The sequence below is a fragment of the Thermobia domestica genome, chromosome 6, assembly GCF_964235325.1.
Source record: "Thermobia domestica chromosome 6, izTheDome1.hap1.1, whole genome shotgun sequence".
NCBI lineage: Eukaryota > Metazoa > Arthropoda > Insecta > Zygentoma > Lepismatidae > Thermobia > Thermobia domestica.
In genome coordinates, this window is record NC_137459.1 from 139,115,580 (window position 1) to 139,130,011 (window position 14,432).

Sequence of the window (14,432 nt, forward strand, 5' to 3'; positions counted from 1 at the left end):
TTGTAATAAAACAAATTTGACTTTTAACTGTTCAGTCTTATGTACTCTTTCGAATTACAACTTATTGTAAGCTACCAATTATTTTCAAAACAATCTATATATTTACAAAGTAATTCAGACAACCCGACGAATGGAAATGATTAATATAATTTTAATGCGAAAATCATTTCGAAAGATAATTTGTTAAACATTTTCAAGTCTTCTTGCACTCATGGGAAAAAATATGAACGTCAATAATGTGAAAATAATGCGAGTTTCGATGTAGGAAAAAAAAAAGTTAAAGGTACGGTTTCCTTTTAGCGTCGGAAGATTGAACACGTAAATTAGAGAAATGAAACCTCCAGGAGATTAGTGAAAGGTATGAAGAAAATGTTCGCAATGGTACACCATATTATCACATACGAGAAAAATGATAAAAAGAAAACATTCTACAGGAATAAGATATTAGCTACCCCATTTTCTTGCCTCATTTTGAGACTGCCTCGTCAGCGGTTCTCGTTCAGGGATCAGCTGGCCTCAGAGCTTCTGGGATGTCGAATTACTCGGGAATGGAGACCCATTGGATTTCGATTCCTCATCAAGTCCATTGTTGGCAATTCGTTTGAAATTGGAAGGGCTGAGAGAACGGGAGAGGAGCATAGATACAGAGTGGGAGGTGGTTTAGAAAACGGAGTAGTAGGTGGGGCTCAGAGAAATACTTGAAGAAGAAAAGTAAAGGCCTTTGCGGAAGCAGATAGGGATAAAGACAGAAAGAGTAAGTAAAAAAGTGAAAAAAAGGAGGTGAAATGATGCCTTCTCCCTCTTGAACACTGACACAATAGTGAGTTGAAGTCGAGCTTCGCTATGCCTTGATCTGTGTAGAAGTTGTTGCACAAATTGGCTGCCTTCTCAAAATGCTGTCTCTTTTTCTTTCGTTTTTCGTTTCCAACCACTGCTCTGAATAAAATACGTGGGGAAATTACTTTGTTCGGAGATGAAATAATTCTATGCCATCTGGAACTGACACGTGATAACAAGGAAATGATCATATTTCATTATCACGAATGAAAGAGTTTATTTTCATTATTATTATAATTTATTTCTGTTTTTTAATGTAAATTACAAAATATTAGCTGATCATTCTTTCTCAATCTCTCAAATACTTTATGCATCATAATATTTTTATTGACTATCATTTAAATAATCATCAACCATATATTTAAAAAAAATCATGTAATAACATTTACAAAGTGAGTGATACTAAATTTTGTTCTAAAGCGATAGGAGAGAAGTATCTGCATATTAATCTATTGCAGTTAATGCTAATATTTATTTTAAGGAAAAACAGTTTTAATAGCAAATGCAAACCCCTCACACAAACACACACACACACACACACACACACACATATATATATATATATATCGTGGTCTTTTCTTACTCTCTCCTTTGCTTCTACTTCCACTATTTCTTTTATTAATCACAGACAAGTTGTGAACATACTCGTGTAGTTTTTGCTTTCTAACACAGTCACAATCACGACTAACTAGAAGGGAAACTTAAGCATGGAAAACAAAGACAATTGAAAATACTTTAGAGCATGATTTCTAACCTGTGGTACGTATACGTATGACTTCTGTAACGTTACAACATCCGGTCGAGTAACTTTAAATATAATATTATCCAAATTAGACCGATTTATGAGAATAAATACTTAAGAATTGAATAAAACTTGACACTTGTTACTATGCAACGCGTTCAATGATTGGGAAACATAGATTTGTTGCAAAAAAATAAAGTTCTTCAAGACACAGCAATAATGTCTTCATCTCGGAACACATATTTGTATGAAAGTGTTGGAATATTGAACTTCATTAAAGTCAAAGTTTAGAATTAATGACAAGTTTCCGTTTTGTGCTATAAAATGTGTGCTAAAAATGATTCACTTTTACTCCACACCGAAGCCAGAGGGCTGTAGAGGTGAAATATATTTTGACTTAGATGTTTCAGCTTCCGTCAGAATGCATTTCCAAATTTGAATTATTTCAGTGATAAGCTCCGAGTATGCTTACCTGGCATATTTACTTTACGTCTTAATCAGCTTAACAGGAATTTGCAGTGTGATGGATAAAAAAAATCTTGCATTCATGATTCAACACTGCCAATACAAGCTGCTTACTATTTTCATTTCATTTTATTTTATATATCCTCCATTCTTTACAAACTTGGAAATAATTTTCCGATAGTACAGCCAGCCACAGAAGTAATCCCCCAGCCCTAAGCGCTCTAATTCTATTACTTGGGGTCCAGCTCATTTGCGGTTGCGAGAACGCCTAGACAGATGCCACCCAACTTACACGTAACTTTTCTCGTCGCTGACAGCAGTTGGTAGCACTGAGCCAAGTCTGTATGGAAGTAAAATTGTGAGTAGATGACGCACGAAACATTTCTCCATTCTGAGATCAATCACTCTGGTACAAAGCGTGTTGTCCAATGAACATCAAATGGTAATCTCAATATTCCTGTGTATGTATTTTTTTTCATTATATACTGTATAATCAAAGAAATAAAAACACTGATCACATATAAATCAGAAAATTCTTGAAAGTAGCTGAAACTGTCAAATCTAGAACAACTTCTGGAAATAACTTTGTAAATGATTGCCTCCATTCAGAGACCTTCTACAATTCTCCTAATTCCAACATCTTGTTTCTGTAGGAGAAAAGATCTTGCTTATTACACTGAGTATGCATTGAAATTGAAATTGAAACAATAAAACTTGAAAAAGTTTCAGCTTGCCCGGGACTCGAACCCGAGTCTACCAAATAGAAGTTCATGCGCTAACCACTCACCCACCCCACCATTTAAACTTCCACCCAAACTAATACCTAGTTAAAATCGTTTCATGGAAAAATACAAACAAGATACTCAAATATAACAAAAACAAAAACAAATATAAACAAAATATAAATAAAAATATAAATAAGAAAATATAAACAACTTGGGTGAGTGTCTTAATGACTTACTCGAGATTTCCTTGTTTAACTCAAAAACAAGTTATATAGACGTTCCTCAGTGAGGAAAATATCACGAAACGTTCTTCAAGTTGAGGCTACGCCATAGTTTGGGAGAGCCATAGTTTGTGGGGCAGGGGGCAATTGTCCCCCAGAGAAGCTCCCTGCCGTTCGAGGAAGCACATTTTCAGGCAAAATTTTCTTACTCCATGTACGATACGAACATGAAATTAGAAATGAAGCATCAAATAGGATCGCTACATTAAATAAACAAGACAGTACACAAAAGGTAAATAGGACAAAAAATAAGTCTTGGACCCATTTCAGTAAAAGAAGTCTACTATTAGGGCCTCTGGAAATATTATTTATTCGTATGGCTTTGAGATTTATCTATATTGTCCCCTTAATAATTTTGCCGTTTGTGGAATGGGCCCAGGGAGTAACTAACAGAACCGCAGACCTTGCCGTGCGGGAGGGTCCACACGCTCCGGGAGGCCCATGAAAGTTAAGAGAAAGTTGAAAGAGGGGTCCCAAAAATCAGAAGAACATTTTTTTCTAGGGTCCCAAATAAGCTTATTGATGATTGCCCCCCTCCTCAGAAAAAAATCTAAGTTACGGCGCTGGTCATAGGTTGAAGGGATTGTCCCGATTTACATTACATTTCGTCTTTTGCAGAACTTCTAATTTCTAAAGAAGAAAAAACGACAGAAATTATTTTCAAATTCTTTAAATTACATCAACACGTGTAGAAATAGACAGTTCTATGTTTATGTTCCATAACTACTAGTTTAGTTTCTCATGTTCATATGAGGAATTTGTGGCAAATTCAGGCCACATGAACATGAGGCTGCTGATCGAATTAATCTCAAGAGTAAGGTCGGAATTTTAACTGTCCTCAGTGTTTCTGTGTTCGTGTTCCTGTAGTGTTTGGAATACGTCGAAGGGACATGAGGTGCAAGTGGCGAACAATACTCCGGTTGGGGCGATTTGTATAAAAGAAATTGTAAAATCAGGAAACTCCCATTGCAGCTACCTGGGTTAAAATCCCGTCGTAGCAATTATTTTTTTTCTGAATGGGGAGATAATGTTTATGTAATTTGTGCTGTAATTATATAATTCCTTTATTATTATTATTATTATTATTATTATTATTATTATTATTATTATTATTATTAACACAGAAGAAAAGAAAAAAGTAACATAGTCGAAGATCTCCATAGGAACAGAAAAGATATAGAGTATGTCAGATGTTTCTTAGGTTTACACATGAACGCAATAATATTATTACGTTTATGGATTTACAGATAGGATTATCATTGCATGGCAACAAGAAATGGAATATAATGATATGTTAGCTGATAACAGTAATGCATTTTTTTCGCTCTTCTTCTAGGTAGAAAGGTGAGGTGACATATTAAATAGGACCATTCCCGTGACTAGCGTTGTAAGTTCGATCACAATTTGCAATTTGTGCACAGCTACGAACAATTCCTTGGAACTCATTTTTGGCCCACACTACAGCAGTAAGGGCGTGTTTAGTCCTTATGTATTCATCAATTCTTGTCCAAACACGTTACTTGCCAGACGGTTAGGAATGAAGTTGATACGGCTGATGTAATTTTGTGTTGTTGGCATTTCACTCGTGAGGGAGGTCGTGTCAACTTTTTGACCCAGAGAAATTGAATACTTTTCATGTCACTATACATCAGAAGTATCAGTTTTGTAGATTGTAAACATTTATTGAATTGTTTACTCGAACTCGCGTCCCCAACATTACAAAACTTACGCTTAAGCAAATACTCTAAGACATCACTGTTCTGAGAAAAGGAAAAATGGAGCTGTAGTGAATTCAGTAATTACAAAATTTTACGATTCCAGTGTAATAATGCTAAAACTTTCTGATTTCAGTCATGATAAAATAGTAAAGTATTATACAGAAAGAATAGTCCTGATAAGTCAACTTTAAATTGACAATTCGTATGTACGGAGACGCTGCCATATGCTCTCGCCTCGGGCCCTGAGTTTTCACGGCACGACATTAGGTGTATACTTATATTGATTTTAATCTGGTGTTTCAGGGCACTGGATTATTTTTAAGTTAATTTATTTAACGAACTTTCCTCTGTACCTTGTTTCATATTTTTACGCGTTTTACTCACGTTTACAGTTTTTCTACTACATCTTTAAGAAGAGGGACAAAAACACAGAAACATTGAGGAGAGTAAAAATCACAAGCACTATTCGCGCGTTCTTCCCTTGCCTGAAGTAAAACAATAAAAAAAATGGAGAATATGCAATGTTTGGTCTTCCATTACTATGTGTTGTCAAATCTGTAAAACCAAACCAAACAAAGAGCAATACTCCTACACAAACGCTCGACATGTTAGCTATTCACGACATAACTATTGCGTGATCCGAATAACTCCAGTATATCCACAAATCATCGTTTGTCATATTTTACTGAAATACGTCATGACTTTTCTGACAACCTGATACTTTAAATGTTGTTAATACACAAAGTTCGTTGATCTCAGCACTTATTCGCTTACTCTCTTATGATCATCACAGCTTTTTGGGTACTTCCGGTAGATATAGAAAGGTGAAATGTAGTATCCAGGCTTGGTGTAGCATGCAAGTAAACAAATAAAAAGCAACATAATGATATTTCCTTCCGCCAATCCCTTCAATGGAGTGTGTTGTTTGTTCAACAAAAATACGTGAAATCTAATCAGAAAATTCATAAAATATAAAATATGTAGCCAAGTATCGACTTTGCAGTAATAATAATAATAATAATAATAATAATAATAATAATAATAATAATAATAATAATAATAAAGGAATAACACAATTACAATATTAATTACGTAAACAATACATCCCAATCAAGAAACAATTATAAATGCTACACCGGGATTCGAACCCGGGTGACTGTAATGGCAGTTCTCTGCTCTCACACTTTGCCATCAATTCCTCAGACAAAGAAAATAAACTAGTAGTTATGTTAGATAATCATAGCACACACTATTTCTACACGTGTGTATATAATTCAGAGAATGTGAAAATGTTTTTATCGTCTTTTCTTCTTTGCAAACTAGAAGGTAAAGAAAAAAAATGTAGGGATGGGCGCGAGCGAGTTCGAGCGAGTTTTCACTAAAACTCGACTCGACACAAAACATACATCTTTGAGCTCGACTCGAGAACTTAACTCGAAAAATGTCCTTCAACTTGACTCGAATTTGACTGGATTCGAGTCAAAACGAAGAAAATCAAGCCAAATGCTGTGTGCCGTTTCAAATACTTTCAAGTACCCTACATAAACAATATAATTATTATGAATGATGCTACTACTATTACCACTACTACTTCTACTTAATATTATTATTATTATTATTACTATTATTATTATTATTATTATTATTATTATTATTATTATTATTATTACTTTTACTATGGATCCGTATAGTAAAACTGTATGCTTATTTTAATGAAAAAAAAGTGTTATGATAATTATAAAATCCTTCGGCAAGGTTTGAACTCATGCCAAAAAACTATTTTCACTACTACAACTTTGTCCTAGAACACTCGGCTACGAGAGCCGACAACATTTTGCCTTTATTTCAACTATATGTAGGTCATGACTCTTGATGTCCTATCTGCATCGGCCAATAAGATCAGAGGGTATCTGAAATTCTTGGAATCTCCCACACATCAAGGTCTGCGTGGTCGTTAGTTACGCCTCTGGGCCCGTTCCATACACGACAAATTAATTAAGGAGACCATATTGACAAATCTGACAATAATATACCAATTTATATTATTTCTAATGCCCCTAATAGGAGACTTTTTTGTTACTGAAATGGGCCCACGACTCATTATTGTTTTATTTACATTTAGTGTGATGTTCTGTTTATGTAATGTAGTTGATGATGATAATGACCTGTTTGATGCTTCCCTTATAATTTCATTTTCGTATTGTATATGGAGTAAGAAAATTTTGTCTTAAAATGGGAACCCCTTGAACGCCGGAGATTTTCCTTGGGGGTGGGGACAGTGGCCCCCCTGCCCCCACAAGTTACTTCCCGTCGTCGTGGCAATATTTTTTTTCCTAATTGGAAGGTATTGTTTACGTAATTGATTTTGTAATTCTGTTATTTCTTTATTATTATTATTATTATTATTATTATTATTATTATTATTATTAGTAGTAGTAGTAGTAGTAGTAGTAGTAGTAGTAGTAGTAGTAGTAGTAGTAGTATTGCAAAGTCGATACTTGGCTTCATAATTTATATTTTATGAATTTTCTGATTGGATTTGAAGTCTTTTTGTTGAATAATCAACACACTCCACTTTAGGGAGCTGGAGGAGGGAAATATCATGTTGCTTTTCGTTGGTTTACTTGTACGCTACACCGAGCCTGGATACTGCATGTCACCTTTCTATATCTACGGAAAGTACCCTAAAGTTTGTGATGATCATAAGAGAATAAGTGAATAAGTGATGAGATCAATGAAGTTTGCGTATTAACAACATTTCAAATATCAGGTTGTCAGAAATGTCATGAAGTTTTTGGGTAAAATATGATAAACGATGGTTTGTGGATATACTAGAGTTATTCGGATCATATATAAGTTTGTCATGAATAGCTAAGATGTTGAGCGTTTTGTGTGTAGTTTTGCTCTTCGTTTGGTTTTACAGATTTGATCAGAGATGGCGTGGGTCAATGAAAACTTGATCCACCACCCACCGCGACCCACTCTGACCCATGATCTACCACCCACCTTCGCCCACTCTGACCCACTATCCACTATGACCCACTCCGACCCACCACCCACCATGAACCACTGACCCACCAAAACACATCGTCATCACCTATGACACATGATCCACGTCCTCTTTCCTACCGGCTAAAGAGTTTATACTTGTAAGAAAACCAGGATGTCAAATTCTAACTAAACGAAGTTTGAATTTCTACGGTCAATCCCTCAAGCGCCGCTCTGTTACAATAATGATGGATCTGACCTTTACGATATAAAATGGTAAAGTGCTTGTCATGGGCAAACTTACGATGAATTTCAATTAAACTATCATGGTCTAAATATGTCCTTCTTGAATTATCGATACCTCTCAGTGGAAAAGCGGATGAAATTTGAAACTCCCAAATCAAGGTGCGTAAACCAACATACAGAAGCTTACATTACAAATTTTATGTATATTTCTCTCACAACTTTATGGGTTGATTGCCCTGTGCTCTAAGCGCTCCATATAATAAACAAGCTTTTAGCAATTATTATAAAGCGCATGGTAAGTATATATGGATATATGATGCGAAGCACTGTATTTTCTGTTTAGTTGAGTTGGTTTTGAGTTTAACGTCCCTTTCAGCAGAGAGGCTATATGAAAATGGACCTACCCAATGCCATAAAGGTCGCCAACACCTAGTGGACCACTTTCGGGTAAACGTCAATCGTCAATATAGAGACGAGACGAGTGTCCACTACCGCCATGAATTCGTCGAGTCGAAACAGATGTCTCCCGTCGGGGTGTTGAAGTTACCACCGCGTAGCAGCGAGGACTTCTTTTTGGACCGCGCTCCTTCGATTCGTCGCGGAGAATCACGAAATGACCAACACGAACTATCGCCAATCATGTGCAAGCGGTTATTATAATATATTATATTTTCCTGACGTATTGTTCCTAAAGTGAGCTCCGGGTGTCAAGAATAACCTCAGCCTCAACATCATGAAGTGAAAAATCTTGAGTGCGATAATTGTATGAATTTAGATGGCAACTGTCGTCGATCATTAGAAAGTGAGTATGGAAGGTGAGAGTTCGATTCCGGGTGTGGCAATTCAGTAAGTTTTTTTTTACAATCTACAAAACTGATATTTCTGATGTATAGTAACATGAAAGATATTCAATTTCTCCGGGTCTAAGAGTTGAAACAACTTCCTTTGCAGGTGAAACGCCAATAACACAAAATTACGTCATCTGTCTCAACCGTCATTCTATATATCTATATATTCTGTGACATGTAATTAATCTGATTCTCATTTCATTTATAGAATAAACTTTGGCATTTTCATATAAAATAATCACGCCCCTTGTGTCTCCTAAGGCTGCGCGTTACCAAAATATCATTAGAAATTTAAAAAAATGCCTTCTTAGTATGTTAGCGCCAAATTCCACATTAATTGATCCAAAAATATTTTCTTCCGGTATGTCTTTGTTAAGAATATTTATGATACATTGCTCATCATTAGAAACTGGGACATTTTTAGAAGGGAGACTGTAACCTTGCATTAGAAACTGTCACAACCAAGAAGCATCGGAGTATTAATTCTTTCACATTTGTGATTAATCTGCCACTCACTCTCTTTTCCAGTATAAAATTTGGAGTTATTATAAATATTCACTATCAATGTTTGCCTCCTGTTCCCTAACGCACTGCCTAAGAGAAAAATCAATGCAAATTTCAAAAGCGCACATTTTTTTTCTTTTACTACAAGAGTGACAATTTTCACATTAATTGACATAAAAAGTTTCTTTCCCTATGTCCCTGCTGTGGATATTTGTGACGAAATTTTATGTGAATTTTGGATGGGAGCTGTAGCTCCATATCAGTCACTGACACATGCAAGATACATTGTAATATTAATTCCCTGAAATTTACAATTAATCTGACTCTTACTAGCGTTCCCAAAATTCAATTTGGAATTTTGGGAACACTCCACCCAAAACATTGTTATGTCCCTTGCCCCAAAATGAGGAGCCTTACCAAAAATGATGTCCCAGACAACTATACTAACATTACGGAAGAATGTTATTGTATTATGTAGCAATAATACTCATGTCCACCAAATTCCTTACTAGTAATTATTGGAGAAATTTGCTTCAAAAATTTAACATTGAATATCCCATTACAAAAATGAACTTTTGTGCTTACTCCGGGATACAGACAAAATCTCGCGGCCGATACATCGCCGCCCAAAATCTCGCCGGCCAAAACCTCGCGTGACCAAAACCTCGCCGCCCAAAATCTCGCGTGACCAAAACCTCGCCGTCCAAAATCTCGCGTGGCCAAAACCTTGCCGACCAAAACCTCGCGGGACAAAATCTCGCCGGGTCAAAACCTCGCGTGGCCAAAACCTCGCCGCCCAAAAACTCGCGTGGCCAAAACCTCGCCGCTAAAACCGCGTGGGCCAAAATTTATATCTCCCACTCCCCCTCCCTTTTGTTGTGCCGACAAAGTGAAATTATAGAAGACATCCTAGGCTCGAATCTCATTTATGTTGAAAATTTGATTGAGATCGGCAGGATGGCTCAAGAGGTATAATGTAACAAACATAGTCATTTAATTTTTATATATATAAATTTCCAAAGCATGCATTAGAAATTTTCTTGTCATTATTTTAATGTAATTATGTGTTATTACTAAATATATACATATAGTAATATATAGAACATTCTACATTGAAAAAATCGTCGTGAAGAAGTTTTATCCTGACGACATTTCTTCTCAGGCGACACTACGTCTCGCTTAATTTAGACCAGGCGAGATTCTGTGTCGTGAGATCATTTCAACGAGGTTTTGGTCAGGCGAGATTTTGGGTATGGCGATATTTTGGGGCGCGAGGTTTTGGAAGACGAGGTTCTGGCAAGGCAAGGTTTTGGCCCGGAGAGATTTTGGCCCGCGAGGTTTTGGGTGGCGAGGTTTTGGCCAGGCGAGGTTTCGGCCCGGCGTGATTTTAGGCCGCGAGCTTTTGGGAGGCGAGGTTTTGGCCAGGCGAGATTTTGTCCCGCGAGGTTTTGGGTGGCGAGGTATTGGCCAGGCGAGGTTTCGACCCGGCGAGATTTTGGGCCGTGAGGTTTCGGGAGGCGAGATTGTGGCCAGGCGAGGTTTTGGTTCGCGAGGTTCTGGCCGCGAGGTTTTGTATCCAAACCGCTTACTCCCCAAACGAGGGGATAAAGAATGACTTTCTGTCATTTACTGTTATTTTTATATATATATATATATATATAAAAAAATAATTTTCAATAAGAATACCAAATTTCACATTAATAGTGTGAAAATTTAATCTTCCTCCAGCGCTGTAGAAAAATTACACGAATTATGGAACAGATACTTTACTTGTTTATGGAACACAGTATTTTATTTACTTTTACAATATTTAGTTAAAAGTAACTCATTGTAATTTCTCAGAGGTTTTAGTTCATTAAGTAGAAGTAGTCTTACCGTATTTAGCAAAGCCAATATTAACTACTAGTTCTTTTTGTATATGACCTACATTTCTATATCTTAATTCTCTAATATGTGTTCTGAGTTCTCAGTATGAATCCTATTTATTTAAAAGAAAATAATTTTAATCGGCAAAGATAGGGCTACTCAAATTACATTATTGCTTATAAGCTTATTGTTTCCTAGAAGTATTAAAGTTTAATATCGCAATTTTGAAATATATATAAAATTGTTGAAGTATTCATATATTGACGTTTCCAATGTTATGCAACCAGGATTGATAATTGCAATTCCTTTGTGGAATAAGGATGCAATAAGTGAAAAATGTTCCGTTATTGGAATACATTCATTAATGTTGTGTTTCCAGTATTAAGAAATATGATTCGAACTGACAGAGAGGGCAATTGGGAGCTTCATGTGTCTTCCAACGGGCAATTCCAGTGTTCTTTGCGGTCGAAAAAAAAAATATTATTCTAGACGGGGCTCAGTTCATTTGGGAGACTGCTTGGAGCTTCAAGAAACACACAAAAGCATTCACGATGCGTTAATGAGAGGTCACCATACCAACAGAAGATCGAACTTTCGTGGAGTTGCAATGGACGAAGCACTGGAGCAACTGTTCAACAAACCCGCAAAAAGGTCCAGGAGAAATCATTGGGATCACAAGACAGAAGGAAGCTGTTCCCAACGCGATCTAATTCAGCATGAAAAGACCAGAATCAAATACTTACATTGTAAGACGTGCAGGTTCCAGGAAAATGACGAGTGCACGGTTCGCCGCAAATTCTTATTAAGTGTACGTAATCAGATGTCGATTCTGTGAAAAAAGAATTGTGAATTTTACCTGTGAAAGACATAATCCGTTTGATATAAATTATTGTAGTTTGCACAATCCACAGTAATAACTGGAAAACATTATAAAGAAACCGACGAAAACTTCAAGGTGACGTTCATGAGCACTGGAGATAGAGAATACCTTACATATCGCGACAATAGATTTATTTAAAAATAAAGTAAGTTGCCAATTAAAAAAAACGAAGAAAAAACGAAAACAATAAATTTGACAGCATGAGACAAATATCTGAAAGTTTGAGGATTATTGGCATAGCTAGGGAGAGATAATGTCCACTCGATCGCTTATTTACTACAAAATAACTTCAACTTCGTTCTTCCTAACAAAAGACGGTTTCCTGTCCAAATCAAACAAATCTGAAATGCTACAGGCACTGGAGAAAGAATTATCTGAAATGCCTACTTCAACTCTGCGTCTCCTTTAACAAATTTAGCTGCATTTGATTTAATGTTTCACACCCGTGTTGTTGCTGCGTCGACTGGAAAGTTGTTGATGGCGTTTGGAGATTTTACACATCATATCTTGCATATAACTCTATTGAAAGCACAAGGATCAACCATAATAAATATAATATTCGATGTATAAAGAGGATAGTGAAAAATAGCACGAACACCTCACGAGATGTAAGTCAATCCATTGAAATTACTATCAATGGCCCAAAACCCCAATGCCAAAAGATATGCGTGCATTCTGGGCATTTTCCCAAAATAAGTACAGACCGTAAATGTTTTTCGATACCACTATACTACTGTAGATATCAGTTCAGAATACGTATACAATACGCACGCCATATCTCACTGTAATTGCCATAGGATTCATCCATTCAAAGTAAATTTGGCCCACCTAGACAGTACTTAAAAGCACAATTCTTTTATATATAATTAATCAGAACATTGGTTTCTGCTCCGGACATACGGACATATCAAATAAACAACTTTTATTTTCTGTTAAGTATTATCTTTTAAACAAGTTCGTGTTGTATACGTTTTCAACAACTTAACTAATTTGTGAATTGTTAATCGTATAATACCAACAATTATTGTGACGTTAATTCACCAATCAAATGCCAGACAAAAAATGAAGAAATAATGTATTCTGCTGCCTCATCAACTCTCAAAACAAATAACTATATTCACATACACAATAAGCTCACTTCCTCATTTGAATAATTCAAGCTTTAGGAACTCTTCTGCACGAAAATCGAAAATGTTCTAGTGATTCAAACACTGGTGAAAATGTTCTACTTTTGCTGAAGGAGAAGACACTCGCTTAAAAATACAAGCGTAGACACACATACCACACATCAGAAACAGGGAACACGCGCATATATATATAACGAAGAAGAGTGTGGGAGAGAATAGTAGGTAGAGAGAGCAAGAAAGAAATGAGAGAGAGAGAGAAGTGAAGACTGTAATTTGCTTCTGATTACAATAATATTGACTTATGGTGATGCAGTGTTTTTAGAGAAGTTGGACTGAGAGTAAAATAAACCGAAAATGTTTACACAAGGAGCAATATACTAGTCCGTGCAATTAGAGATAAATAAATGGTCTTTCAACTTTTTTCTTTCTAATTTCATAATTAGAGAAAATGAGGGCTTTAGAAAGAGTTCATAAGATTCTTCAAATCCATCTATTCAAATCGTCTTCAATAATTCTTTATAAGGACAGATTAATTTCAACCCAAAAGCTTTCTAATATATAGTTTAAAAATGTTCGATCTTCCTCGGCGCGCACAATTCAACTTCGAGAGATTTTAAATTGCATTGCTGAATTATGTTAACAATATGTAATGAAAGAAAATAATAATAATAATAATAATAATAATAATAATAATAATAATAATAATAATAATAATAATAATAATAATAATAATAATAATCACGAGAATGACTTTTTATCAATGATTTGATCAAATCATTCTTTAGTTTTGTACCTCAGTTTGCAAGCTTAAGAGAGAAAATGCCCACTATAGAATGTGCAATATACCAACGTTAAAACTGTTGCAAAGATCAAAGTTAAAATTGGTATTCGATCCTCTGTTTTGATAATACGAGTGTAGACGTTAATGTTGTAACACAGATCGTAATGCATAATCGAGTCAGAAAGTAAAACCAATTTTAAGTTTGTCCTGCAAATATTTTGTAAATGGTCTGATCGAGAATATTCAGCACTGTACCGCATACTGCAAACTTTACCAAATCCGCATCCAGTAATGAAACTGATGATATTTTTTAATGTGACTTTTGATGGTCTTTATGTGCGTCGTCAGTTTCTGTATTAGAAACACTTCATCTCAAAACTGATTTTTTTTTTTTTGTGCTAATTTCAAATATTCATCAATTATA